Here is a 26,282-nt window from a genome sequence, read left to right on the forward strand (position 1 = left end):
GCCTTGTCATCCTACAGTATAGCACTTTCGTCATACAGAGAACTGAGTGTCAAATGGTTTACCATGGAATGTGTTGCTAACATTTCTTCTTGTGCCAGCCTCATACTGTATATGCAGAAATGCACTAGCCATGTCTAGTAATCTAAACCCCTTCCACTCTTACCTGGATGGCCCAGGATAAACTGATCTTGTCTGATCCTGGAAGCTAAGCAGGGTCAGCCCTGGTTAGTATTTGGGAGACCACCAAGGAATCCCAGGGTCACTATGCAGAGGAAGGCAATGACAAACCACCTCTGTTAGTTTCTTGCCTTGAAAAACCCAGGGGGTTGTGGCTGCAACTTGACAGCACTTTACACACACACAAACCCCCTCTACTTTCTACTCTTCTGCTTTAGGAATAGACTGCATGCTGAGGAGGAGATGAATTAAGGGAGGAACAGAAAGGAACAGCAAAGCACATTCCCCAGTAGGAGGCTGCCATAGGGTATTAAGGTGGATACCATAAAGTAATCTGTGGAAATTTCTTAGATAGGTTTTTATTATATGCATTGCTGTTTTCTTTACTGTTTTTATGTTGTTTTGTTGAATTTTATGCTGTGTATCTTTGTAACCCACCTTGAGTCTCTGCAAGAAATGAACTACCGGTACCTACATAAATACATTCCATGTGATGGGGAAATGATGGGGCTCTATCTATTGTAGAAGTGCCATAAGCCACTGTTTGCAGTAAAAGACAAACACAGCTACCTCTTGAATTTGGAGAGTACTACTGAACCTTTAAAAAAGAAAGAAAGAGAGACAACCACTTATTTTATTACTCAAATTTCGCTTTAAATTCGCTGCCAAGAACAGATGGATAAGGAACAGAAACATTTTATTTCTGTTCTGGATTATGCTTAAATGCCCATTCCTAGTATCGCTTGCCCTAGAAAATATTCTACTAGATATGAGAGAAAGAATCCATCTTGTCATCTATAAATAATAAGCACCTTGCATTATATATAGATAAGATTAACATATGGTTTGAGAAAGTGGACTTGTATTTGCATATCTAGAGCAGCTCAGTCTTTAATGTAAGTGAAAAACTTGCACTAGTTTTTCCAGTTCTGCTCAGTGATAGTGCTTTTCTTCACTGAGGAATGGGACTGATTCATTGTTTGGCTGATGAAGGAAACCAGTGGAATCAATCTTATAAGTTCTTATGAATGACCACCATTCTGTCCCAGTGAAGCTCATTAAACCATATATAGTCATTGAAGTAATGGCAGATCATCAAGTTAGTGTAAATGAAATATGCATCCTGGTCCAGAAAAGACTCTCTGTGCTTGTTAAAACAAGGTTCTGTGTGCAGAGTGGCATGGATTGAGACTATATGGACATGGCCACACAGATCTGTCACTTTTTATAACATAGTCACCTGTTTGCAAAAGGTGAAGGGTGTGGTAAAATAGGCCATCATGGGAACATTTTAACCACTGGAAATGATGCATTTAGTCAGTCAGCCCTTTAAGAAGTTCACCAACTTTAAACCAAATATCGCGTCATATCATATTCTTCATGCCACCAGCAGGCAAGTTGAGGTTTCACAGTCTGGTAGTCACTGTCTGGTATCTGAATCTCTCTGGTAGACAGATTCTCTCATCCAAATCCAAACCACCAAATCACTCTCCTAACTACCATAGAGATAGAAGAAAACTTTGGAACTCTTACTCATTAGAGAGATTCGCAACTAGGCAGGCTGTCCCTGCATCTGTCCTGTACCTTGGCAAGCATGAGTCAGGCTTAGGCTTAGTATGTAGTTGGAAAGACCAAATAACTCCACTTTCAAGGAAAAGGAAATTTTATCTTTAGTTTTATAAGCAACCATTGGTTACACCAAGTAAAATCGTACAGTTGAACAGCATCCAAACACGAGAAAATCAAATGTAGTTTTTTAAAAAATCCTCTTTTCCTAGATCTAAAACTTATCTATATGATGTTAAAGAGGTAGGCAGAAATATGTTAATAGTTCAAGATGGATTATTCAGGCTCTGTTCGTATTCTGTTTTACCTTTTTCGTCTAACTTTCCAACTATCTCTTTTTAGACCATGTGCCTGTGTTTCCTTCTGAGTCTGCAACATGACTACTCCAAAAGAATGTCTGTTCCCTTTCTTAAGGAGAGAGTTTATATTTCCCCAAAGCTCACAAAACCCCTCCCAAAGGAAATTCCCCTGGTAGAGAAGGGAAAAGAAAGTTAGAAAATTCTGGGATGTTCCCCATTGATGATGTGCTTTCTGACTTTGACCTTTCTTGGGTCTTTTTGTGTGTGTGTGTCTTTCTGGGCTGTATCCATTACTATAAGAATAGCTTTTTGGCTAACCTCCAAAGCTTGGAATTTAGAAAGGGGGAGAAAAGACCAGCTGTTCTGTGGACCAGACTACCTATAAGGGAAGTCTGAGCCAAACCCCTGAGTAGACACACAATATAAAGGCAACATTCACAAAGCAAAGTGGAACATTCTAACACAGATACCTGGGATGAAATGTCATATCACCACAGAACATAATGATAGAGGCAAATGCTTAGGTAGGCAAGGCTATAGAGACTGTAACAGATAGAGACAGAAGCTTAAGCTAACCCCAGTTCACCTGTTTTTCAAATCAGGGGGCATAGTGGCAGGGGCTTAAGCATTGCTCTTGAACAGTAAAGATGCACACATACCAAGCCCGATGAGATGTGAGAAGTCATTGATGAGAAACAACCCTATCATTTAATTACGTGTGAAAAAACTGTTGATTCAAGATCTGAATATCTCAGCATCTATAATTTCATGCAAAAATACTAAGCAGTTGTAGTGTCGAATACAAACCCTTTTCCCTGCCCCCAAAATGCTAAAGCCTGATCTTAGGAAAAAACAGGAATTCCCTCCCATCCTTGTATAAATGGGGCGTATTTTTGACAAAATCAGAAGACATAGGCTGTGATCACATGCACAATTAACCCCGCCACAGGCGCGAATACCTGCTGGATTTAAAGGGCATGATCAGATGTGAACATCTGGGAAGCACCCCGCACCCGTTGGCAACCCGTTTTGCTCTGCCGCAGAAGCGGAGTTAACAGACACTGGGGAAAGTCCAGTAGCAAATGGGTTGCTACGGGCCACAGACAGACTTTTTCCTGTCTGATCGTGCCTCATACTGTATATGCAGAAATGCACTAGCCATGTCTAGTAATCTAAACCCCTTCCACTCTTACCTGGATGGCCCAGGATAAACTGATCTTGTCTGATCCTGGAAGCTAAGCAGGGTCAGCCCTGGTTAGTATTTGGGAGACCACCAAGGAATCCCAGGGTCACTATGCAGAGGAAGGCAATGACAAACCACCTCTGTTAGTTTCTTGCCTTGAAAAACCCAGGGGGTTGTGGCTGCAACTTGACAGCACTTTACACACACACAAACCCCTTCTACTTTCTACTCTTCTTCTTTAGGAATAGACTGCATGCTGAGGAGCAGATGAATTAAGGGAGGAACAGAAAGGAACAGCAAAGCACATTCCCCAGTAGGAGGCTGCCATAGGGTATTAAGGTGGATACCATAAAGTAATCTGTGGAAATTTCTTAGTGCGCTCTCATAGCGTTGGAATGGTCTGATTGGGCCATCTCGACACTGTGCTGTTTCTCCCCCTTTGCAGTATGCGCATCATCGCACACTTCATCGGGAGCCCTCAGTGCTAAGATGCAATTCATCGATTCCCCATTTAAGCGCATAGGGAACAAACAGCAAAAAAAACCCCCACTGACTCACCCGTGGTTTGTCTGATCACGCAGTGGCGGGCTGCCCCTGCAGCTTCCAAGGACTGTGTGATCGCACAACTGTGGGTCAATTTTCTCTGGCGGGAATAGCCTCACTTCCCCCCCCACACGTTATCTCACATGTGTGACCGCCACCATAAGTCAGTAGTGTCCTATCCCATGCCTTACTATGAAGCATATTTTCTCCTAGCCAGAACGTATATGAGAAGTCAGTCAGGATGGCAGAAAAATCCTAAAGAAACCCAGGGATAGAGTGCAATATTGGGGCCAACTCACCCATACCTCCCATCTGTCAACTGATTATGGCTCCTAGGAAAAGAATGAAAAGCCCACTCCCATGCTAATCCATGCCTGTCTACCTGTGCTCTGGCAAGCAATCATTTTAATGGCCTGTAGAAAGGGGATGTGCCCTGACCTAGATAGCCCAAGCCAGCTTGATCTCATCATATCTCAGAAGCTAAGGAGGGTCAGCCTTGGTATTTGGATGGGAGACCACCAAGGAAGTCCAGGGTCATGATGCAGAGACAGGCAATAGCACACCACCTCTGAATGTCTCTTGCCTTGAAAATCCTATGGGGTTGCCATAACTTGGCTGCAACTTGATGTCACTTTCCACCAGGGAATTCTTTGCCCTTTCTGTTTGACATTTGAGAGGAAGGCTCTCTTGGATGAGGGTAAAATGCTGGAGAATTTCATCACAATTGGGGATGTATATGCACAAGTATGAAAGGAATTACATCAAAAATGTGTTTCCCACTGAAACCAATTATCAGAATCCCTAATACAATTTGCTTTACTTCCAATATTGAAAAAGTCTAACTCAAACTTAGAAATGACTCCAAATCTTACTGCTGACAGCCCTAATGGTTCCCATCTTTTACTACAAAATGTTTAACATCCCACTACAGCACAGCTCAAAGTGCAGTGTTTTTTCCAAACAAAGAGACTAAAATTTAGCCCACTTATGAATAGATCTCCTCAGCTACTTGTCCAAATTGCATTGTTTGTATAATGAAGACAGCCATTGAGTCTTGTTTTATGACCATTGCCCTTGGGTTCTTGAGAGTCCGTTTGCTCTACCCTGAACTTTGGACACAATATGAAGACTTTCACTTGTTTTCTGTGCAAATGACCTTTCAGACTGTGTGGGAATGTTTGCACAGCACCACGCCACTTCTGCCCTCTTCCACAAACCAAACTCCTTCACGCGTCTCTTCAGATTAGCACCATCAGTAAACAAGGCCAGCTCTCATGAGTGACTGCTGATGTCAGCAGCTTGTGAGTTGCACACAGAGGGGGCCTCTGACCCTTTGCACTCATTTCCAAAGTGTGTGCATGAAGGGAGGGGGGAATAAAGTCAGCAGGGAGATTTCCCTTCCATTTCCTCCTGTCAGGCTGCTGGAACAATTAAAGAGACAAAGTGAAGTCTAAGCCACACCATATTTGTGAACACTGTGACTTTAAAGTACTCTCCAGTCCTAGAAATGATAGACTGAAGAGACCAAAGAGATCCTCAGATCTCTATGCTATCGGGCATTACCAGACCACTGCACTGTTTGGTAAAATACCATATTTCAAATATGTCCCTATAAATATAAATCAAGGAAAATGAAGAAGGCCAAAGGTGGAGGGGAACCCAGTACTACCATGATTAGAAATGATGATTTACACATGGAGAATTGTTCCTCTATAATGGAGTAGTTTTGTAAATATCCAATTTATCTTGGTCATATATAAATATTGTAGACCTGGCAAGAGACTAAAAGACTCTATTAGAATCTGAAGTTGCTGCACTTAGTCAAATACATTTACATAAAAAACATCATTGGTCAGTGGTAAATCTCTCTCTGTTGGCAGTTTGTCTTTGGAGAGGAGAGAAAACATGGCTGCCTAAATGTAATTAAAACATGGTAATCATCATGCTGGGAAAACAACAACTTTGGGTTTCAGTTAAAATATAGCACAGAGGTTGAAGATATGGCATACCGCCAGCGAGCCCTTAGAAATGAACAAGGCTCAATGCTCTGTATCATGTCCTAATTGCTACACTGTCTGCTTGGAGAACTGCATTAATAATTTTTTCCCCAGTATGCAGGAAGGCAAGGACATTTTCATACACAGATACAGGAACTGCTGTTGCATAGAATGCCAAATACATGCTTAATGTCACAGGCTTGTATGTTTTAAGATGAACTATTGCTAAATGTAACACAATGTCTTTATGCTTGGATATAAAATAAATGACTGAGCGGTGTTGCACCATCTGATTTTGGTAGAAAAAGCTATCAAACCATTTTATAGGCACTGCTGTATCTGGGGGATGCTTTCCTCATTTATTTCAGAGTAGTTCTGTTCAAGAGAATAGGATGGGTTTACCATTTGATAACTACATGTCTATAAATACTGACAGTGCTTATGTCATCCTGATATGGCTTTAACTGCATGAATATATATAAGCTAGGAGACACTGACTGTTGAGTAACTGACTGATGGGATAGGAAAATATACATTGACCATGGTCAGATGTGCCTTTAGATCTGCTTCAGCTGCGAATCCATGATGTTTAAAGGGCACGATGAGACAGCAACATCTGGAAAAGGTCCCACAACCATCAATACCCCGTGCTGCCCCACCACAGGTTAAAAGACACCAGGGAAAGTCCGGTCCTGATGCTTGCCGATGAGCTACGGATGAGCTACGGATGGACTTTCCCCTGTCTGATTACTCAAGCACACTCTCATGCCATCAGGATGGCCTGCTCATTCCATCCCAACTCGGTGCTCTGTTTTCCGCTCGCTTAGCAGTATGGACATAACCGCATACTCCATGGGGAAGCCTCAGTGTGGAGGTGCGATTCCTCATTTATGCACATGGGAAACAAAAGGAAAAAAACTCCACTCGACCGAACATGCCATCTGATCAGGCAGTGATGGGCTGAGCCCGCCGCTACAAAGGATGTGTGATCGCACAGCACCGTGTTAATTTTAACCCGGGGAAGTAGGCTCGCTTCCCCTCAGCACCAAATGGGACGTCTAACCATGGCCATATGCTTAAAAATCATCCTGAAATAAATTAGTACAACATGAGATATTACAGTGATTCTTTGAATGTCACTTACACATCAGTTTACTCCAGGCTGATTTACCAAGAATAAGGATTCAGAATCAATACTATGGATTAGAATCCTCAGTGTGATCATTAGCATTCTTTGAAGGAGTATTTGAATACAAAAGTGGGATTAAAGAAGTAAATAATCCAAGCTACATTAACTTCATTATACCAAATGATTACAAGTCTTCTACCAAATGAACTACTGGCAGCCAACATGTATAATAGCCCCATTGTACTGAGATATTTTGCAGGGTTTTTTTTTTTTACTGCTGTAATGGTAATTAATGCATAAATAATATTAGCACAATATTCCATATATGCAGTATCAGAAACCAACAAGCAAAGTGTCAGCTCCCCTTGGAGTGCTTATCAGATCTCCACAGATCAGGGATTTGATCTTTTCTCAAGGGAAAGCTTCTTGCATGGAAGGAAACTGCCACCATTAGGGGAACAGATCTGTAGGATCCAACTCTAATAGGATTTTTGTAATCATCCCATTTCCCAAGAGGTAACCTATTTCATTCCTGTATTGGAACACTATATAAAAGTTTGATTTCTCAAAACAAAAGTTTCAAGAGATAATTTGGAGGGGGAGGACTAGATAATGAAGCTCGGGTTGAAATCTAAGTACCCTTATTTGAGATCCCATTTATATTTCATCTTCTTGTACTTGCCATACACATTGATGGCATCACCACCATCATCTACTGTAAATATTTGTTGTTCAGTCACACAGTCTTTACGACCCCATGAACCACATCACACCAGGCCCTCCTGTCCTCTGCCGTCCCCCGGAGTGTGCTCAACTTCATGTTCGTTGCATCAATAACACTGTCTAACCATCTCATCCTTTGCCATCCCCTTCTTCTTTTACCTTCAATCTTTCCCAGCATCAGGGACTTCTTCAGTGAGTGCTTCTCAAAAGCTTATGCTACAATAATGTTTGTTAGTCTTAAAGATGCCACTGGGCTTTTTTACTATTTTGTATATTTACAGGTTTGGCTTTTAAAGCCAAAGCCAAAGCCAAATCTGTAAATATACAAAATAGTAGAAAGCCCTGTAGCACCTTTAAGACTAACCAACTTTATTGTAGCATAAGCTTTTGAGAAACACAGTTCTCTTCATCAGATACTGTGTTTCTTGAAAGCCTATGCTATAATAAAGTTTGTTAATCTTAAGTCCCTGCCACACGGCAGGAAAAAAACCGGGCAAAGTGCGGCTTTTAAAAGCCGCACCAAAATAGAGATGCCGCGGCGGGATCCCACGGATCCCCTGAGCCGCGGCGCCATTGCTCCCTGGCACGATCAGATGCCGGGGAGGAAGCGACAGTCGGGAGAGGGAGGCTGCCGAACTGTGCATGTCTGAGCATGCGCAGTTCGGCCAGGAGCTGGGGATGAGCCGGCGGAAGGACCCGCCGGCGATTCCACAGCCGGCCTTGATGCGCCCTTTCCTGAAGAACCACCTAGGTAGGTGGTTTATTTTTGATGCAGGGTTTTGGGTAGAAGGGCCAGATCGGGAACAGGCGTGCCACGCTTCCCAGATGTTGCTGTGGGATCGTGCCCGTTTGCTGTGCCCCCAATCCGTCCCTCTGCCGGCCCAAAACCTCTCGTGTGATCGGGGCCTTAAAAGTGCTACTGGGCTTTTTACTATTTTGCAATAACAGACTAACGTGGCTAACTCATCTGGATCTGTAAATATACAGTTGAAATATGATTCCTTAAGGTTGGAAGGACAAAAGAAGCAAAGAACATTTACTTAAATTCTTTTGTCTATTTTAGCTGAAGTTGTCTCAAACAACGTTTAGAAGAAATGTAGTGCTCATTAAGACAATTTGAAAATACTTACCACCCATTCAACAGATTACTTTGTTGTGAATTAAAAAAATGATTTAGTAGATATATTTCAATCTGCTGCAGTTTTTATGGCCAAAATCACACATGCAATTTTAAAATGCTTTAATTATCCGTTGTGATTGGGAATATTCCTTTGACTGAACATTATTATTGGTCAAAAATTAAGGTTTCCTCACTACTTTGCTGGCCTACAGATAATGAAAGAGAAAACAAACCATTTTTGTATTACCTACTCATCCTTGCTGCGCAAAGCAATTAGGGATGCCACAAATTTCTCAGTGAACCTGTTCAACAGTCAAACTTCTGTTGTTAGACACTCATGATCAGACTGTGAGCAGATGGGTATGTTTGGATTGCACCAAGCAACTCAAATAGCTGTCAACCAAGAGTGCAGCTCTTTGTTGGATGGAAGCTGACTCACAAATCATTGGGTTCAGCTGGAAGTCAGGTAATGACCCCCCCCCCAGCAAAATAACTACACCGTGAAGTTACAAAATGGAGAGGCAGAAAGGGTTAACTTCTTTCCTTTTCTCTGCAGCCCAAGCCAACAGCTTGGGGAGAAAAGGAGGGGAAATCAGCTGGGTTTCTGATCCTCCCCCAATCTGCTTCATGTCAGCAAGTCTTGGAGGTCACATATTTCTCAGCATGGGAAATAAGAAACACCCAACTTTCACCTGATCAGCTGGGAGTTGGGTCCCATCCACCCCTCCGTCCTCCAAAAACTTAGGTGGGTACAGAGCAAAAATTTCCCTGCAGATTTCAAACCATCAAACAGACTGGCTGCCTGCTCATCACTGGTGAACTGAATTGGTAAGTGTTTGAACATCCCTAAAAGCAATTGCTTTGTGTGTGAAGCAAGCATTCTCGATCTTTTCACCACTACAGTACAACAAACATGCTTAAAAGTGCTTGGAGACATGGAGGGAACAAGAAGGAAGAGGGACACAAGTGGCTAATGGATAATTTGTAGCTTTGACAACAGAATGGATAAAAGTCCAAAGATTGCATTTGCCTTTAACTCCACCTTTTTTCTTTATGGAGGAGTGTGTTAGGAAAGATATCCATATAAAATCTAAATCAGAACCAGGGAATTGTGATGGATTCTGGCACTGTGTTCTCTTTTCTTTGTTGAACTTGATTCCAACTTCCATCCTCCATTTTCACTTAAAGCAGAAAAGTTCAGAATCAGAGTTTCTTCACTCTGCCACATCTGTCATTCTTCCCTTTTATTTTTCACTGTAGTTCACTGACAGCTCTCATGTTGTACTAGCAGTTTCTCTTTTCCTTTCCTTCTCCTGTCTACTCGATGTTTTGTGTCACTGTATACAGAAACTCAGACCTCTGCGAGCCAGAGTTGGTATAACTAAAAACAAGGTAGCCCACATTTCTGACTGTTAAAGGAAGACATCAAACTGACATTTCCACATAGGGAGGAGATATTAAATTTTAAAAAGCCATTTCCACATGTGCATAAAAGAGATGTTAGGGGGACAATTAAAATATCCTTCAGTTTTTATGAAAGATATCACAACAATAATAAGGTTAACAATTACAAAATATTTCCAAATGTGTGAAGCAAACATCTATCCATGCAAACTTAAAAAGAAAAAAACAAAATACTATATTGCTGGTGGTTAATATCAAATAAGACAACAAAAATACCTCCAACAAAACAAAACACAAAGCTACTTGTTGGAGGTACCGTTTCTCTTTGGCTGACTTTCTACATATATGGTAAATATGTCCTGCTGTGATCACTTAAGATAAAAATTCAATTAAATACAAGAATGAAAAATTGTGATGTGGCAGTAACTCCTAAAATCATATTACTAGAACTGTTTAATGAAATGGTACAAAGTATACAACTCTTAATTTTACCTCTTACCACTGACTTGCAATTATTGTTGTAGTTAAAAATGTAAGAAATCCAAAAATGCCTAAGAGAAAAGATCTCTAAATTTTGGCAAATAGAATAAACAAAGTCAGAAAGCTATAAGATAAGGTTATATAAGAGAAGATATGTCAAGAATGGTTGTGCTTTGACTGATTTTTGAAGTAGCATAATATTGATGTATATAACTTTCCCACAATCCTTTAAACTTATTTTTAAAAGCCTTTTCATTAATTTTAAAATTTAGATAAAATATTATTTTAATAAGTGTGCATCATGTAGAACTTCTGTACATAGGTAACATAAAAATTACAGGAAAGCTAAAATGCAATTGTAAATCTACCTTCCTGCAGTGCCATCAGGCCCTTTAAAACAATCTGATATAAAAACATTTAAAACTGTATTTATGACTTTTACACCCCACAAAAAGAGTTTCAAAAGAGCTTTCAGTGGCATGTGTGAGATTCATCTTAAGTGTAATCATCTTCCTAACTCCAGCTAACTGGGATCTGAGGGCAGAAAGGAGGGGGGAAATGCTATTGTCACCAACTTTGTGAGAGGTTTTAATACATGCAGTATTTTATAACAAGAGTTTTTCTTAAGTGAGTTTAAGTGGCTTTTTAAGTTCTTCAACAGCACAGTTCCTGATTAATAAAACAAGACAAGAATGTTAGCATCCAAAGTGCTACCCTCTTTCCTTCAGTGAATGTAATATTAAGAACAAATATTAACTTGCAGAGTTCTAACGTTTTGTAACAAGGGGTTTCATCTTCCAGTTTCAGGAGATCATTACGGAAGACCTTTGATAAACCTGGAGAAAAATGTATTTTTGACAGTTATCCTTTTAATAGTTGGAAGCCCAATTGCTTTGAAGCTAACTGTGCACACAAAAAGGTGCCTATTATTTTAAGCTTTTTTAAAAAAAGAAAGTTATTTGTTTTAAAAGGATTTTCACTGTCTTAGTTTTGTAAGCCCCTTCATACAGCAGAACAAAAGCCAGTCTATGAAACGATTCTGAACTTGGACAAACTGTAAAAAAGGGGGGGGAGGGGGAAGCAAAGTTCTCTGTTTTATCAAATTTGATTGCTGCAGCTGTTCCCATTTCTGTATTTTAAAAATAGCTTTATTCAGTGCCTTGTTGGCTAAAGGCCAGAGTATCATTAGAACATGATGTACAGAAAACCTCTATTCTGTACAGATACAGAAATATATTTAAGATCAGTGGGGGTCATCCGAAGCAAACACTTGTAAGAGGAAAATGGAATTTTAATGTGTTCAAACCATTCGCTGCTTTTAGCTGGATATTTAAGAAATCCAAACCTGATATCTTCCTGTTTGTCTGGCTGGTATCAGATTGCACAAAACAATATGAACAAATCAGGACTGTTCCCACTAACAGAAATAGAGCTCATTCTCAGATTACTTACAACAGTTTTGGCATCCACTTCAAATGGTTTCTAGTAATTTTATATATTTAATTGCTGTATAAACATGCCCCTATCTAGAAAGGAATGGTACCGGAACTGGACAAAATGGATCAATGCAATTTACATTTGAGTTATTCATCTTGTTAAATTTTACATCCCGGATGGTCTTCATATGAATTCAAGGCAAAACTTAAGGATTTCTATGAGGGTTTCAGCATACTGCTCATATACTGCTCTATTCCCTGATCTTAGTATATATTCCCTTCTTTCCTTCCTCAAAGGAATTTTTCCATATGTAAAGGTATCCCAAAGACTTCTGTTGTGTTTTCTCCACTATTCCTTGCAAGCTGTCACCAACTATCCATACACCGAAGCAACTGCTTCAGAATTGCTTCTCAGAGAGAAAACAATATTGATGAGATGAGAAGAGATGGAAGAAGCCCTTTACCTTGGCTAAATTGTTACAGACCAACTGTTCAGTAGTACTTTACAGAGGAGCACATACTTCTGCTCCCTTCTCTCTCACACCTGAGAACAGATGAATGATTAAAGTTCAATGAGGGTTAGGTTTAAGGACTAAAAGGGATAATCAATAATGAGGAATGGAGAATTATGCTGAAGGAATGGGAGTAACAGCAACTGAAAAGTACACAGTGTTAGAGCATACAAATAGAGGTGTATAAACATTTTTAATGGCTTTGGAGATTCATTAATTGGCAACTTAGATGACATGTTACACTCATCCTGGGGGAAGCCAGAAGTCCTGTGGTTACTTTCCCTGCATCTGTTCTACATCACTGCTGGAAGGGAAAGTTCAATATATACTTTACCCATAAATTCTATCTATGAGGAAAGGAAGGAGTAGGCATGCAAAACCAGAAAGTGAAAGATTCCCAGTGCATCTTTATGTCGTAAAACATTCTTCTTCTGTATTTACATTTGGGGATGTTAAATAGTTTTGTAACATATGGAGTGGGTGCTAATCCTGACTTAAGCAATAATGATTTCTCAATATATGTATTCATAAGTTCTGTTGATTTAGGAGGATGGTGCATATTTTTAAATCTCTGTTTTTAATAAGTTAATAATGTCTTCCTGATGCCATACTTATCTGAATGTTATGGAGACGTGACCCTCAGTTTGAGAAAAAGCAACAACACATCATTTTTTACCAACCATAGAGCAGAGATGCCTTGTTATTTTCTGGAAGTTGTGGTAATTTCCCCTCCTTAAATAAAATTATTTTTATATTACATTTTTATTCTACCCTCTCACCAATGAAATCAGGGTGGTATATGTCATAAACTCACCTTGATTTTATCCTCACAACAACTTTTTGAAGTAGGTTTGGCTAGAAGAGTGGTTGTCCCAAAGAGAAAAGTAGTGGTTCCACAGTTGGCTGAGAGATTGCAGAAGGTAATGTTGGGGAAATGCTGCTCATCCCCATGGCATTTATACTATAGGGTCCTCCTGCAGGGTTCCATTTTGTCCCTGTGGAAGAAACCACTGGGACAGGTCAGCCAGGGGACTGGAGTGAGGGATCATCAATATGTAGATGACTACCAGAACTATTTATCCTTAGTAAGTGAGTCACGTGGGCCTGCTGGAGAAGATCATGGAATGGATAAGGGTCAGTAAATTGAAGCTCAATCCAGACAAACTGAGGTCCTATTGGTTTTGGAAAGCTGCTTCAGGACTGCCGAGTCAGCTTGTCCTGGAGGGGGTTGCACTTTCCCTGAAGGAACAAGTTCATATAGGGTTGCCAACTCCTAGGTTCCAATGGGGGTCCCCCCACTTTTAGGGGCTTCAATCTGCTGCTAGACAGCTGGGGAAACCCCACCTCCAAACAGGGACATTGTCGTGTGATGTCCCCGATGTGATGTCATTTTTGGGTGACACCATCATGCCAGGGATGTCATACAGCAATGCTATGGTTTTGGGGCAAACTCTATGGTTTTGAATGCAACACCCCCCCCCCCAGAGTTTTGCCCCTAAACCAGAGCATCATTGTGACAATGTCACTTTTGGGTGACACCATTGTGTCAGGGACACTGCAGTGCCCCTCAAATCCCCCCACTGGGATGGCAAGGGGACCTGGCAACCTTAAGTTCATAGCTTGGGGGTGCTGCTGGGTCCTGACGCAGTGTTAGAGTTTCAAGTCTCCTCCATGGCATGTTATTGCCTTTTATCACCTTCAGCTAATATGTGAGCTATGGTCATTCTTCAGAAAGTGTGATGCAGTCATGGTGATCCATGATTTGATCACATCCAAGTTAGATTACTGTAACATGCTTTATGTGGGGCTGGCTTTGAAAATGTTCTGGAAATTTCAGCTGGCTCAAAATGTAGCAGTCAAGCTATTTTCTGGGGTTAGTTATAGGGATCATACCACCCCTGTGTGGAAAGATCTGCAGTGCCTACACATATGTCTCTGGGAACAATTCAAAGTTCTGGTTCTTACCTTAAAGGCCTAAATGGCTTGAGACCAGGGTACCTGAAGACCAGTACAGGTCTTCTCCTGTACTGTTCAGCCCACCAATAAAGATCTGGCTCTCCAGCCTTGCTCTCCATGCCCCCACCTTCAGAAGTGAAGCAGGTGACAATAACTGGTCATTTTCTGTGGTAGTACATCACTCTTTATGCTCCCTGGCACCTACCATACTGTCTTGTAGGAACCAGGCTAAAATATCTTTTTAGACATGCTATTAATGAGGAATTTTGACTTTCTAGTTTTTTAATGGTCTGATTCTGCTCTGAGGTATCTTTTATGGATAATTTTATGCTGTTTACATTCATGGGCCTGTTTTAATGGCTTGTTTTTATAATGATAATTTATTATTTTAATTGCTAACACACCTTGAGCAGGACTCTGAACATGTGGCCCAGAACCCTCTTAAACAAACAAATAATCATTTTATAGATAAGTTTAAAATCTTGGATAATCTGTGGATCATTTACTTCCATAGGTATACTTAAAGGTATACTTTCCCTTGCTCGAAAGCTAGTCAAATCCGACTCTAGGGGGCGATGCTCATCTCCGTTTCCAAGCTGAAGAGCCAGTGCTGTCCAAAGACATTTCCGTGGTCATGTGGCTAGCATGACTAAATGTCAAGGCGCACGGAACGCTGTTACCTTCCCACCGAAGTGGTACCTATTTATCTACTTGCAATTTCTTGCTTTCGAACTGCTAGGTTGGCAGGAACTGGGGCCAGAGACAGGAGCTCACTCCGTCATGTGGCACTAGGGTCTCTAACTGCCGAACTACAGACCTTCCAGTCTGTAGTTCAGCGTCTTTACCACTTGAGCCACCGCAGCCCCAGAAATCCTATAGGACATCTCTAAAAACAGGATCAGAAACAATAGGTGGGTAAGGGATGCTGCGCACTCTTACATCTAGCTGGGTACGAAATCTGCATGATTACAGTAATCTGTCACAAAATACTGACAATAGCTTTAATTAAAAATGGTTAATCTATCCATCATTGTATTAAAAAACTAAGAAATATTTTGTAGCAGCTGCAAAACTTAGGGTGGACATTCTCATTTGGTTCCAGTTGTACTTTGCATTCCCTCTTTCACTGAAGTCTCCAAATGCTCAACTTCCAATTCTTCAAGGTCTCAGTTTTAGCCACTTATCTTTCTTCTTCCACCACCATGCCAACAGGCTCATTTGTCAGTACATTCCTAAAGGTGGCATATTTCTTCATATTAAGAGGGGGGGGGGAGTCCTTGTGTTTCTCACCCCAGACAGGAGATGCAACAACTCGGACAGCTATGAAAAGTCATCCTGCATTATGCAGATGAAGAAAGTTTAGGTCACATGGTTTAATTTACATAATTTATGCTCATATTTTTGTCTTATGGTGGCAGGATTCTGTACCCCCTGCTGACAACAGTGAATGGGAAAGATTGCCTGATAATATTTGGCAAGGTTCCCCTTTTTTGTGAAAAAATATTGAAATAATTGATACTGAGGGCTATACTTTAGGCTTAAATACATGCTTAATGCAGCCGACTTCAATTGGGCTATTTATGTGCTTAAAGTTAAGTATGCGGACAAGTGCTTTTCTGCATTGCATTTGTATGTCAAGGGCTCAAATCAGAGAACAGAGGTCTTTAAAATACTGCTTCTTAAAACCAAGACAATATAGATACAGCACTAACTAGAATGTGCTTTATAACTTTGAGGCCTATTCATAGTGACTGTATATATTCAGGAAGGCCCCTTCTATAGTATCAGGTATTCATCCACAGGAAAGACAAGGGACTGTGCTCTAAAAAAAAATTAGCCTCAGCACAGGGTCCAGAAGTGCAGGCGGCAACTTGCAGCACTTAGCAAAGAATGAAAAGGAAGTGAATGATGCAGGTGCACTAATAAATGGGTGGTCTTTGGATTATAGTATTTATGTGTGCAGTGCTGAGCTAAACAGCAACCTAAATGTTACACAGACAAAGTAGCACAACAAGAACATCTGTGTTGGGGGACTGAACTGGCATGGCTGACACCTCCAGTGCCAGGTGCAAAGGAAATATCAGGACAGCTTGAGAAATCTTGACTGCAAGCATCTGTGTACATCAGATTATCTCCTACACACTATGGATTGCAGTATTTATATTGTACATCTGGCTCTGGATTGGTTGTGTGGTAGGTTTTAGTCCTCCCCATACTGGTGCTCAGGTCTGAAGATGGAAGCCGTACAATTTCCCTCTTCTCACAGTAAAACTATTAGGCTTTAAAATACTCCTTGACTTCTTTGAAAGAGGATACATTTTGCATAAACAAAAAGTGTAATTCAATATGATTTATCAGTTAATAACTTGAAGATTGCATTTATCTTTGAGCTGTTGAGTACCAGGCCACCTTTAAGTTTTTTCACATTTGATTTCAGATCATTGTGGTAGAGAGTTAAATATGAAATAAAATATTATTCTCAAAAGCCTCTGCTGCTAAAGAAACGTTTGTAAGTCTCGGGTTTGCTGCACACTTGCTTCAGAATTTGGGTAAATCACTTCAAATTAATTCTTAGGACATGTCCAGGACTCTAGATGCCTGTACTTGACTGTAGGCCAAGAGACTCTGGAGAAGCTGGAAGCAGAAAAGCTGGCAACAGTGCAGAGGAACAGCCTGAAGCCCAACAAGAGGTAGGGACTACCCTGCAGACTAGGCAAAGACAGAAGGCTATGCTCCTCTATACTCAGCCTGGCCAATTGGGAAGCTTCATTTTGCCCACCAGTCACAACCCTGACTGTTCCCTGGAAGGCCAGATAATGAAACTGAAGCTCAAATACTTTGGCCACCAAATGAGAAGGGAGCACTCACTGGAGAAGACCCTGATGCTGGGAAAGATTGAAGGTCAAAGAAGACGGGGACGGCAAAGGATAAGATGGTTGGACAGTGTCAGCGACGCAACGAACATGAAACTGAGCCAACTTCAGAGGACAGCGGAAGACAGGAGGGCCTGGCGGGAGCTGGTCCATGGGGTCGCGAAGAGTCGGACTCGACTGTGCGACTGAACAACAACAACACAAGGGGCCACATGTTACATCCCTATTCTCTGCTGTACCCAAAGATGGCTTCTAGGCTTAACTCCTCAAATGGCTCACCAACCTACTTTCTGCCTCAATCAACAAGTTTGGGAGATCTTGGAACTACACTGAAAATAGCTCATTCAAATATGTTTTTGAAAAAAGTAACCTTTTTCCTGATGTACTCATTAGAACAGTGTTCTAAGCCCCTTCTCCCTTATGAATTTTCTCTCCCTTATCCTAATGCTGAATTATTAAATTATGTTCATAATTCTGTTCCTTCTCCTATCCTTATTATTGAGGAAAACATCCTATTCCTAAAAGCAGTTACAATAGCTGAGAATAAACACTAGCTCTTTAGTACATTAAATCCAATCATGCCTCTTATAAGAACAAATGCTTAATTTAAAAGAGTATCCAGCAATTTAGGCTTCTAAATGTTTTTATGTATGTGTTCCAGAGGGCATCTACATATTCAGTGTTGTACATAAATTGAATTAGCTTGTGTCTGCATGAGGATAGCTCTCTTTGAAAATAATTTGTCCTTTAAGAGCTCAAAAATATAAGAGGCCTTTCCTTAGGGCTGCCAAGTCCCCCCGGGGGGCGGATTTCCCCCCCGCTTTAGAGGCCCGATTTCCACCACCGCGGAATCGGGCCCCGGGGGAAACCCCACCCCGGCGTGCACATCACCCAGAGGTGACGTGATGATGCCGGGCATGCTGGGGGCGGGGCCACAGCCATCTGAGGGGAAAACTCTATGCGGGGCCACAGCCATCTGAGGGGAAAACCCCGTCCCCAGAATTATTTTTATGGTATTGATACCACTATCACTAATACACGCAATCTGTAGAATAGGCACTGATGTAAATTTTCCCACAAATACATTTTAAAAAGAGAATGTTAATGCAATGCTGACCATTACTGCCAGCTTGACCAGGCAAAATGAACTGTTTGCGCTATTTGTTACAGCAGTGGAATGGATGCTTGTGTAGACAGCCCATGCCCCTCTTCCTGAGCCTGATGCCCTATGCTTGGCCAGATGGTTCCCTGTGCTCCTACATGCAGCCAAGGAAGGGGAAGCGCAATCAAGGAGGATGGTCAGCCCTGATAATTTAAAGATTCAGGACAGCCAGATACTCACAAGCTCGGGGCCAATTCACACAAACTTGTATGGATGGATAAATGGTTCCATGTTGTGTTTGTATGAGGTAAAGTAAGTCATAGGCTCACTTCATGAAAGTAGTGGCTTGTTTCCATCCTATTTCACAAGTTAAGAGAAATATTCAAATACACAAAAGAATTAAAGAAACTCTCCAGCATTTGTAACACTACTGCTAGTTCAGAGCAACATCTAGATGTTGCTGCCATGTTGATTACACAGAATAAGTTGTAAAATATCATTGCAGATATTTCATTTTGCTTATTTAACATGCAACATTTCTTGCAGAAGGTTTACATAAACCAATACATTGTTCAGAAAAAAAACCCGAGGCATTCAGATGACTCCAACGTTTGCTACTATAATGTTCATTTAGCCCTTTGGCTGAGATCCCTGGGCTCATTTCCAATGAAATCAATGAAAGGTTTTATTGATATCAATGGCACCTCTAACTTAAGTCAATAGTGGCTGTGGATGCCATCTTAGGTGCTTGATGGTTAACTGAATTTAGGTGCTCAATGCTGAATTAAAGCTCTGCTCACACATCTTTAGTACAGAATATTGATTTATATTGTTTGAGATACTATAATTTGTGTAGTCTAATCACAAAAACGATCAACCTAGTCACTAAATTCTGCCCCCTTCTCCAAAAATCGGATGAAAAAAGGCAAGAATACTTCCACTTGCAACTGTAGAAAAGGTACACTCTGTTTTTGATTCTGTAAACACCTCCTTTAATGAAAAGGACTATTTTATCATCTTGACAACTGACATTCCACTGTATCCTCATATTATCCACTAAGCCTCCGAGATTAAAAAACAAACAGACATAAAAATAATCACAAAGAAAAAAAATGGTTAAAACTAATGAGTCTGATATGATTTTTAAATAATACAACAAAGTAGGATTGGCCATGGATAAAGATTTAAAAGTACATTTTAATAAATGGTAAATAATGATATATGAAACTTTAGAAAGTGTTGATTTCCCATGAAATAAACCATTGCAAATTTAGCATTGCCTTGTTATTCACTTTCTCCTTGTTAACTTCAGTTTTTAAAGCCAGACTCCTCCATTATTTTCTGACCTGAAATGAAATACCATCTGGCACAAGCATGTTGCAATTTGAAATAAGTGAAATCAATTATTTTTTCCTCTCAAGATGAGTTTAAAATTAGTTTTGAAGATCAAACTATTTAAACTATTATTTTAAAAAAATAAATGCAGGGCATTATATGCATCACTATAAAGAATAACATATATTCCCAGCTATGAGCTTATTAAATACTAGGAGGAAGGCCCGTTGTAGAGGGGAGAGAACGAGCACTAGAAGCAAGCAAGGAAGGAAGGGAGGGAGGGAGGGAGGGAGGAGAGAGAGAAAGGAAGATAGAAAGAGGGAGGTAGGTAGGCAAAGAATGGAAAGAGATGGGGAGGGCAGGAAGAAGGAAGGGAGAGAAAGGGGGGAAGGAGGGGGGAGGGCAAGAAGGCAGGGAGATGGGGAAGAAGGGAGGGGTGAGGGGAAGAATGCAAAGAGACAGGGAGGAAGGAAGGAGAGAAAGGGTGAGGGAGGGCTAGAAGGTAAAGGAAGGAAGGAAAAGAGGCTGAGAAAGAAGAGCAAGAGTTGGCGGGAAGAGACAGAGGTAGGAAGGGCAAGGGAAGGGGAACCGGCCGGGTCTTACCGGGGTGGTGCATGGGCCGGAGTGGGCACGTCGCTTCCTGGCCACAGTCACTGTGGCGGAGCGGGGGAAGGTGGCGCCAGGACTTGAGTAGTGCCCCCCACCCACCGTGGCAGCCGAGCAGGGAAAGGTGCTGCGGGGGGGCGCAGGAAGTCCCTCCCCAGTGGCCCGCTGCACCGCTGCGGGGGCAAGGTGACAGGGTCAGGAGTAGAAGGAGTGGCGGCAGTCAGCGCACTGCAGGCAGAGAGGCCGCACGGCGCCTTACCCTCTGGGAGGCACCCGTGCGGCCTCAGAAGTGAGGGCGGGGGACAGGGCAGGGGGCAGGCAAGGATGGGCTGGCAGCAGTCAGTGCACCGCCAGTGTAGAGGCTGCCCACCGCTGAGCCCTTCAGGAGGCTCCTGTGTGGCGTCAGAAGCAAGTGCGGGTGCCATGTGAGGACAGCGGGCCACTGGCAGAGAGCACAGACGCCAACCAGTCCCCCTGGAGGTCTCTGAGCAGCCCGATGGCCAGGCAGGGCCGGCGGAGGGAAGGCCTCCCCTGCCGTGGAAGGTCCTGCAGCCTCCCTGGCCGAGGCTGCAGTGGGCAAAAGGTGGCATAGCGAAGGGCCATCTTTGCAAGGAGGCCGGCCTTGCCCATCTCCCCACCACCCGCTCGCCACCCATCCCAGGCTCGCGTGGGCCAAGGTGGGGAGGCTGCCCTGCCACAGCCAATGGCACAGCAGGAGCCTTAAGCGGCACCTGGCACCCCAATGGCTGAGGGAGCGCATTTTTTCTCTCACACTATCAGCCTGTCCCTCTACAGAATTTGCCACATCTAAAGACCTCCAAATGAATGAGCTTAAACAGAAGATAGGACTGTATACCCTACAGAGCTCTGAAATTTGGAAGAATGGGATAGTAATATTTTAAAATTAAAACACACAAACTACGATCTATTGCAACATCTACTACAATGAAAACCTACATTTTGTGTATGCTGTACCTGAAATATACAACAGGTTTTTGTTTTTAAAGAGGAAGACAAAATTAAGTTTGGTTCTCTGCTTAAGCCACCTAATCAGCTGCTTGGGGTGCCTGAAGTGTGAAGGCACTTATGGATTCCAGACTTCCTGTTGGCAGCATGGGACAAGGCAATAGGTATATGTTACCCTCACTTCTTCCTGGACTCTGGCTAGGCCTGAGCATCACAACCAGTGACAACATGGAGGAGGGGATGGCCATACAGGTGCCAAAATACCATGAACCATCCCTGATTTCAACAGTGTGTTGTAAGCATGTTTTGTGGTTCATTGTGTGATACTGATATTGTGCACACGTGTCTCAAATTGCTTTGCTTGTGTTATATTGCATGTATGTCAAAAATCTAGTTTTCCATGTATCTGCTAGAGTAAGGCTGTGCTTCAACCATTTACTCTTTTAAGGTGCCACAGGACTTTTTGTTGACAGATAGCTACTAATCTGGAATGGAGTAGAAGTTGGCCATTAAAGACAATTGTATTACTCTAGTTTAAAATAGGCCTCAATTTGTCTCTTTATTTCAGCAGAGAGTAGCAATGTTAACAACAATATTAACAAATCTATTGCTTCTTCCATCTGGGGAACTTGGTGTTCTTTATTTTGCAATGAATGTTGAAATTCTAGGCATGTAGCCAAGGCAGAGTTCTGATACCATTGATGCCTTTGCTTTTTCATTTTTTCCTCCTCCTCTCATTGGGGGAAAAAACCCAGTTAACAAAAGTCTGAATAATGTCTACAAAATCATTCTGTACCTACTCTTTCTTCCTCACTAGTTTTTTGTTCAGAGGAAACTTGCAGCCAATTCACCATGACCCCTTCAAAATGGGTTGAAATGTAGGTTAAGGGACTGGGATCTGAGTTCAGGTGTGCAGTGAAATGGTCACATGATAGCTTCATAATGAAGTCCTGCTTCTTGGCCAATTTAACCACAACAGTTAAAAGGTTTATGAAAACTGGTCAGCAACAGCTTGTTAAAATGCCAACCCCCAATGATACATGTGGTCCAAAAACCATTTAATTATTTTATTATATGTCCTAGCTCAGCTCTTGTCCCCTCAACCCACATATCAGCCTGCCTTCAGAGAAACATGAATAATTCCTGAGAGTGCTAGTGTTTCACAGGGGTGAAAGCTAACTCATAGTTTTGTCATCTACATCATGAATCAGATCAAGTTCTTGTGAACATTTTGAGATGGGAAAGATACTTCTCTTACTCAGTATTCATTTCAGGCAACTGCTTCCCCTCAAGTTAAGGGCTTAATTATGCCTGAACATCCATTAGTTTGGCTCATGTCTTGCTCACCAGTTGCAAGCAGGGAGCCAGTCATGAGGTGAACTGTTTGGATGCATTCAAGCAAATCTGAATATCTGTGTTCAAGATTAGTTTGCTTTCTCATGTGATGAGAGCGTTTTCTGAAAACAGATACTTTCCTTTCCACTTGTTAGCTACTGCCTCCAATTTAAAGAGGAAAATAATAAAAAGGGGGGAAAGTACTGAAGATTTTTGGTCCAGACTTACTACACAGATGCATCAGTGTGTTTCTGGTGTCTACCTATGGACCTAACTAATCTTGTAGTCAGTCCTTGTGATTAAGTTCAAACAGATGCCACTGAGTGCGCAAGCGCAAAAAGCGCTGTCTAGCTGCTGTTGGTCATTTGAAGGATGCATCTAACTGCACAGGTGCAAAGGGAATGAACTGCAAGATCCTGTAGGGTTGCCAAGTCCTTACCGTAGGTATAGCGGGGGAGTCCAGTGCTGCTTTGGGAGTTCATGCGCGCACGCGAGCGCTGCAATAAAACCATAGAGTTTTCCCTCGGATGACCATGGCCCCGCCCCCAACGTGCTCGACGTGACTGCGTCACTTCCAGGTGACGTGCTGATGCCAGGCACATCGCGTGCTTTGGGGGGGGGTTCCCCCCGGGGCCCGATCCGCCGCCGGCGGGTAACGGGCCTCTCGGGCGGGGGTTTTCCTGCCCCCCGGGGGGACTTAGCAAGCCTAAGATCCTGTGCTTAAACCAGTTGATTAAGTTTAATTACCTCAGTGACTATTATCGTGGGAGAGAAATCTGGTATATTAGATGACTCTGGTAAATGAGATGATTTAGCTCTTGACAGGGCATGAACAGCTGCAAGCAGGGTTGCCAGACCCTCCTGTGGAGTCAGAGATCAGCTGGCTGGTGGGGGGAACTTACCCCCCAAAAGTGGGAGATCCAGTTGACATGCACTGACATGTCTACATCACTGCCCATGTGACCCAGAAGTGACATCATTACATCAGGGCTGTTGGGGTGACACTCTGGTGTTTAGGCAAAAACTCTATAGTAGGAGCCAAATTGACCATAGAGTTTTTGCCGAAATACTAGAGCACTGCCCCAATGTCCCCCAATGTCCCCAATGTGATGATGTCACTTCCTGGTCACAAGGGCAGTGATGTAGGCACATCACTGCACATTGGATGGCCCTCCTTCCTGCTCCTGGTAAGTCCCCCCATCCCTTTCTGGTTGTCAGAAGGTACCTGTCACAAATGCGGTACCAGGTCAGGCAAGAGCAAGATAGTCCAAAGGCAGTCCAAAGTCAAAACCAGGCAAGCATAAACACCAAGAGACCAAGTCCAAATCACCAACCATTAGAGTAGTCATCAAAACCAGAGTCCAAAGAAGTCAGAAGCCAGGAAGTCAGAGGTCCAAAGTACAGGTCAGGGGCGTAGTCATACGAGCCGAGGTCAGGAGCCGAGAAGTCAAGACGAGGAGCAGGAACACGGGTGGTGAGGTGCAAAGTTTCATCCAGAATGAATACTTGCTAGCACAACTAGTCGGCATGAGTGTGAGAGCTAAATAGCCCATAAGGCTGTCGGCAATTAGCGCGCCCTGATTGTGTCCCGGCTCCCGCTGGTACTCAGGGCTAAAAGAGCACCTACCATGCATGTGCGCATCCCGCCGCCAGGATGCCATGTCCCGTCAGCGTTGTTTCCGCAAACGGAATACTGGTGGGGGCGAGTCAGGGGGCGTGTTGCTCCGGCGTGATTCTGCTTCAGCTGTTGCTGGAGCAGTTTCTGTGGCTTCAGTCCTGTCAGGTGTGGGGTTTTCAGAAGCTGGGAGCTCATCCCCAGCAGTACTTAGGCCTTCTGCTGGAGCCAAGTGCTCGGGTTCAGCGGCAGCTGTGACAGTACCTGGTAATCCTAGCTGTAAACTACCAAGTGCCTACTGAAGTAGTACAAATCTGCTTGGCATGGTACTGTGCTCTAGACCAGGGTCCCCAAATGTTTTGGGCCTGTGAGCATCTTTGGAATTTTGAGACAAGAAGGTAAACGTCATCCCAAAATGGTTGCTGCAGGAGGAAGAGCTAAACCCAAAGTGTCTGCTACATTCGCTGCCCTGATTTCTGTGTAAAGTGATTTAGGAATGGGGGTTTTAAACTGCATTTACATGTTTGCAAACTATACGAGAATCACTGTTTCTGTTTCAAATCATGCCCTTCTTTCTAGTGCCACACAGGGTTTTTTTTAATGGCTCCAACTTTTGTGATATACCAATATAGTATTACAGTGATATACCAAAAATCTGTATTTTTTTAAAGAAAGGTAATTGTGGATGAAAAGCACACACTGGAAATGGGTGGGAAAATCAAACGTGTTATGTCTTGAGAGACATAATGGTAAAAGCTTGAGCTACCATAGCTCATTATGCGGATTGTAAATACTGACCAATGGTGTGTATTCTGGAGGGAATGGGTTTGATTGGACGTTATGTCAGCAAGGAAACCTTCATGCGAGTTTCGAGAAAAAGTCAATGCGACCAGACCAGTCGCCCACCAACCCTCCGGATCATCCAGGTCTAGGGGTGGCTATCTCAGCCAGAATTGTATATAAGTTGCCGTTTTGCCTATGGAAGTTGTCTAGCTGGTCTAGCACCTACAAGACTGAGCCTTCATGCTGTTATCACTGAAATAAAGCTGAAATCACTTGTTGAACTGTTCCTCCGAGTTAAGTGTCATACTTAACATCTGACGACGAGGATGGGATATATTGGGTAGGCAGCCCCACTATTCAGAACAATGGAGGAGGTTCAAACAGCTGGCGAGCCACCGACGGAGCGAGAATGAGCTCCAACAAGCAGTTCGAGCTGTTCGAGCCACTATCGGAAGATTGGGACTCATACCTGACACGGTTTGAGTTTTTCCTGGAGAACTGCCAAGTGACGGATGCAGCGAAGAAGCGAGCAGCCTTGCTGTGTTCCTGCGGGAAAGAGGTGTTTGACATCGCCCGCTCATTGGTTACACCTGCCAACATCAATACCGTGCCATATGCGACGTTGACTGAGAAGTTGAAGGCCAATTTCTCGCCTCAACCGTCTGAAATCGCTTCACGACACGCCTTCTATGAGTGACGGCAGGGCCCCCAGGAATCTGTGACTGAGTTCGTGGCGGCACTTCGGAAGGCGGCAAGGCCCTGCAATTTTGAAAACCTGGAGAAGGCGTTACGTGACCACGTAGTGTGCGGCCTAAGAGACGCGCAACTGCAACAGCGCCTGTTTGCTCGCAAGGCCCTCATGTTCAAAGATGCTTTTGAGGCAGCCGTCGCTGCAGAAGCCACGGAGAAATCAACAAGGGAGGTGCGACAACACCCCGGTCCAGCAGAACCACGCGTTCATCACCAAGCAACCGGTGATGAGGCCGCGGAGGACGTGGATGACGTCAGAGAAGCTCACTCCAACCACCCACAGCGGACCGCAACGAAGCCTGCGCAGCAACGACCGTGCCTAGGCTGTGGCGGGAAGCACGAGCGCGACACCTGTTGGGCCAAAGAATTGATCTGCCGTGCTTGCGGGAAGA

The 26,282-nt window shown here is 42.9% G+C and overlaps 1 protein-coding gene across 1 annotated transcript in view; it reads right to left on the minus strand.

Annotated features, from left to right (window-relative positions):
* Window positions 1-26,282, minus strand: part of DGKB (diacylglycerol kinase beta) — a 398,712-nt gene that overhangs the window by 9,299 nt on the left and 363,131 nt on the right. The gene's annotated exons all lie outside the window — the stretch shown is intronic.

Source organism: Gekko japonicus, unplaced genomic scaffold (assembly GCF_001447785.1).
Source record: "Gekko japonicus isolate JY-2015 unplaced genomic scaffold, Gekko_japonicus_V1.1 scaffold1093, whole genome shotgun sequence".
Taxonomy (NCBI): domain Eukaryota; kingdom Metazoa; phylum Chordata; class Lepidosauria; order Squamata; family Gekkonidae; genus Gekko; species Gekko japonicus.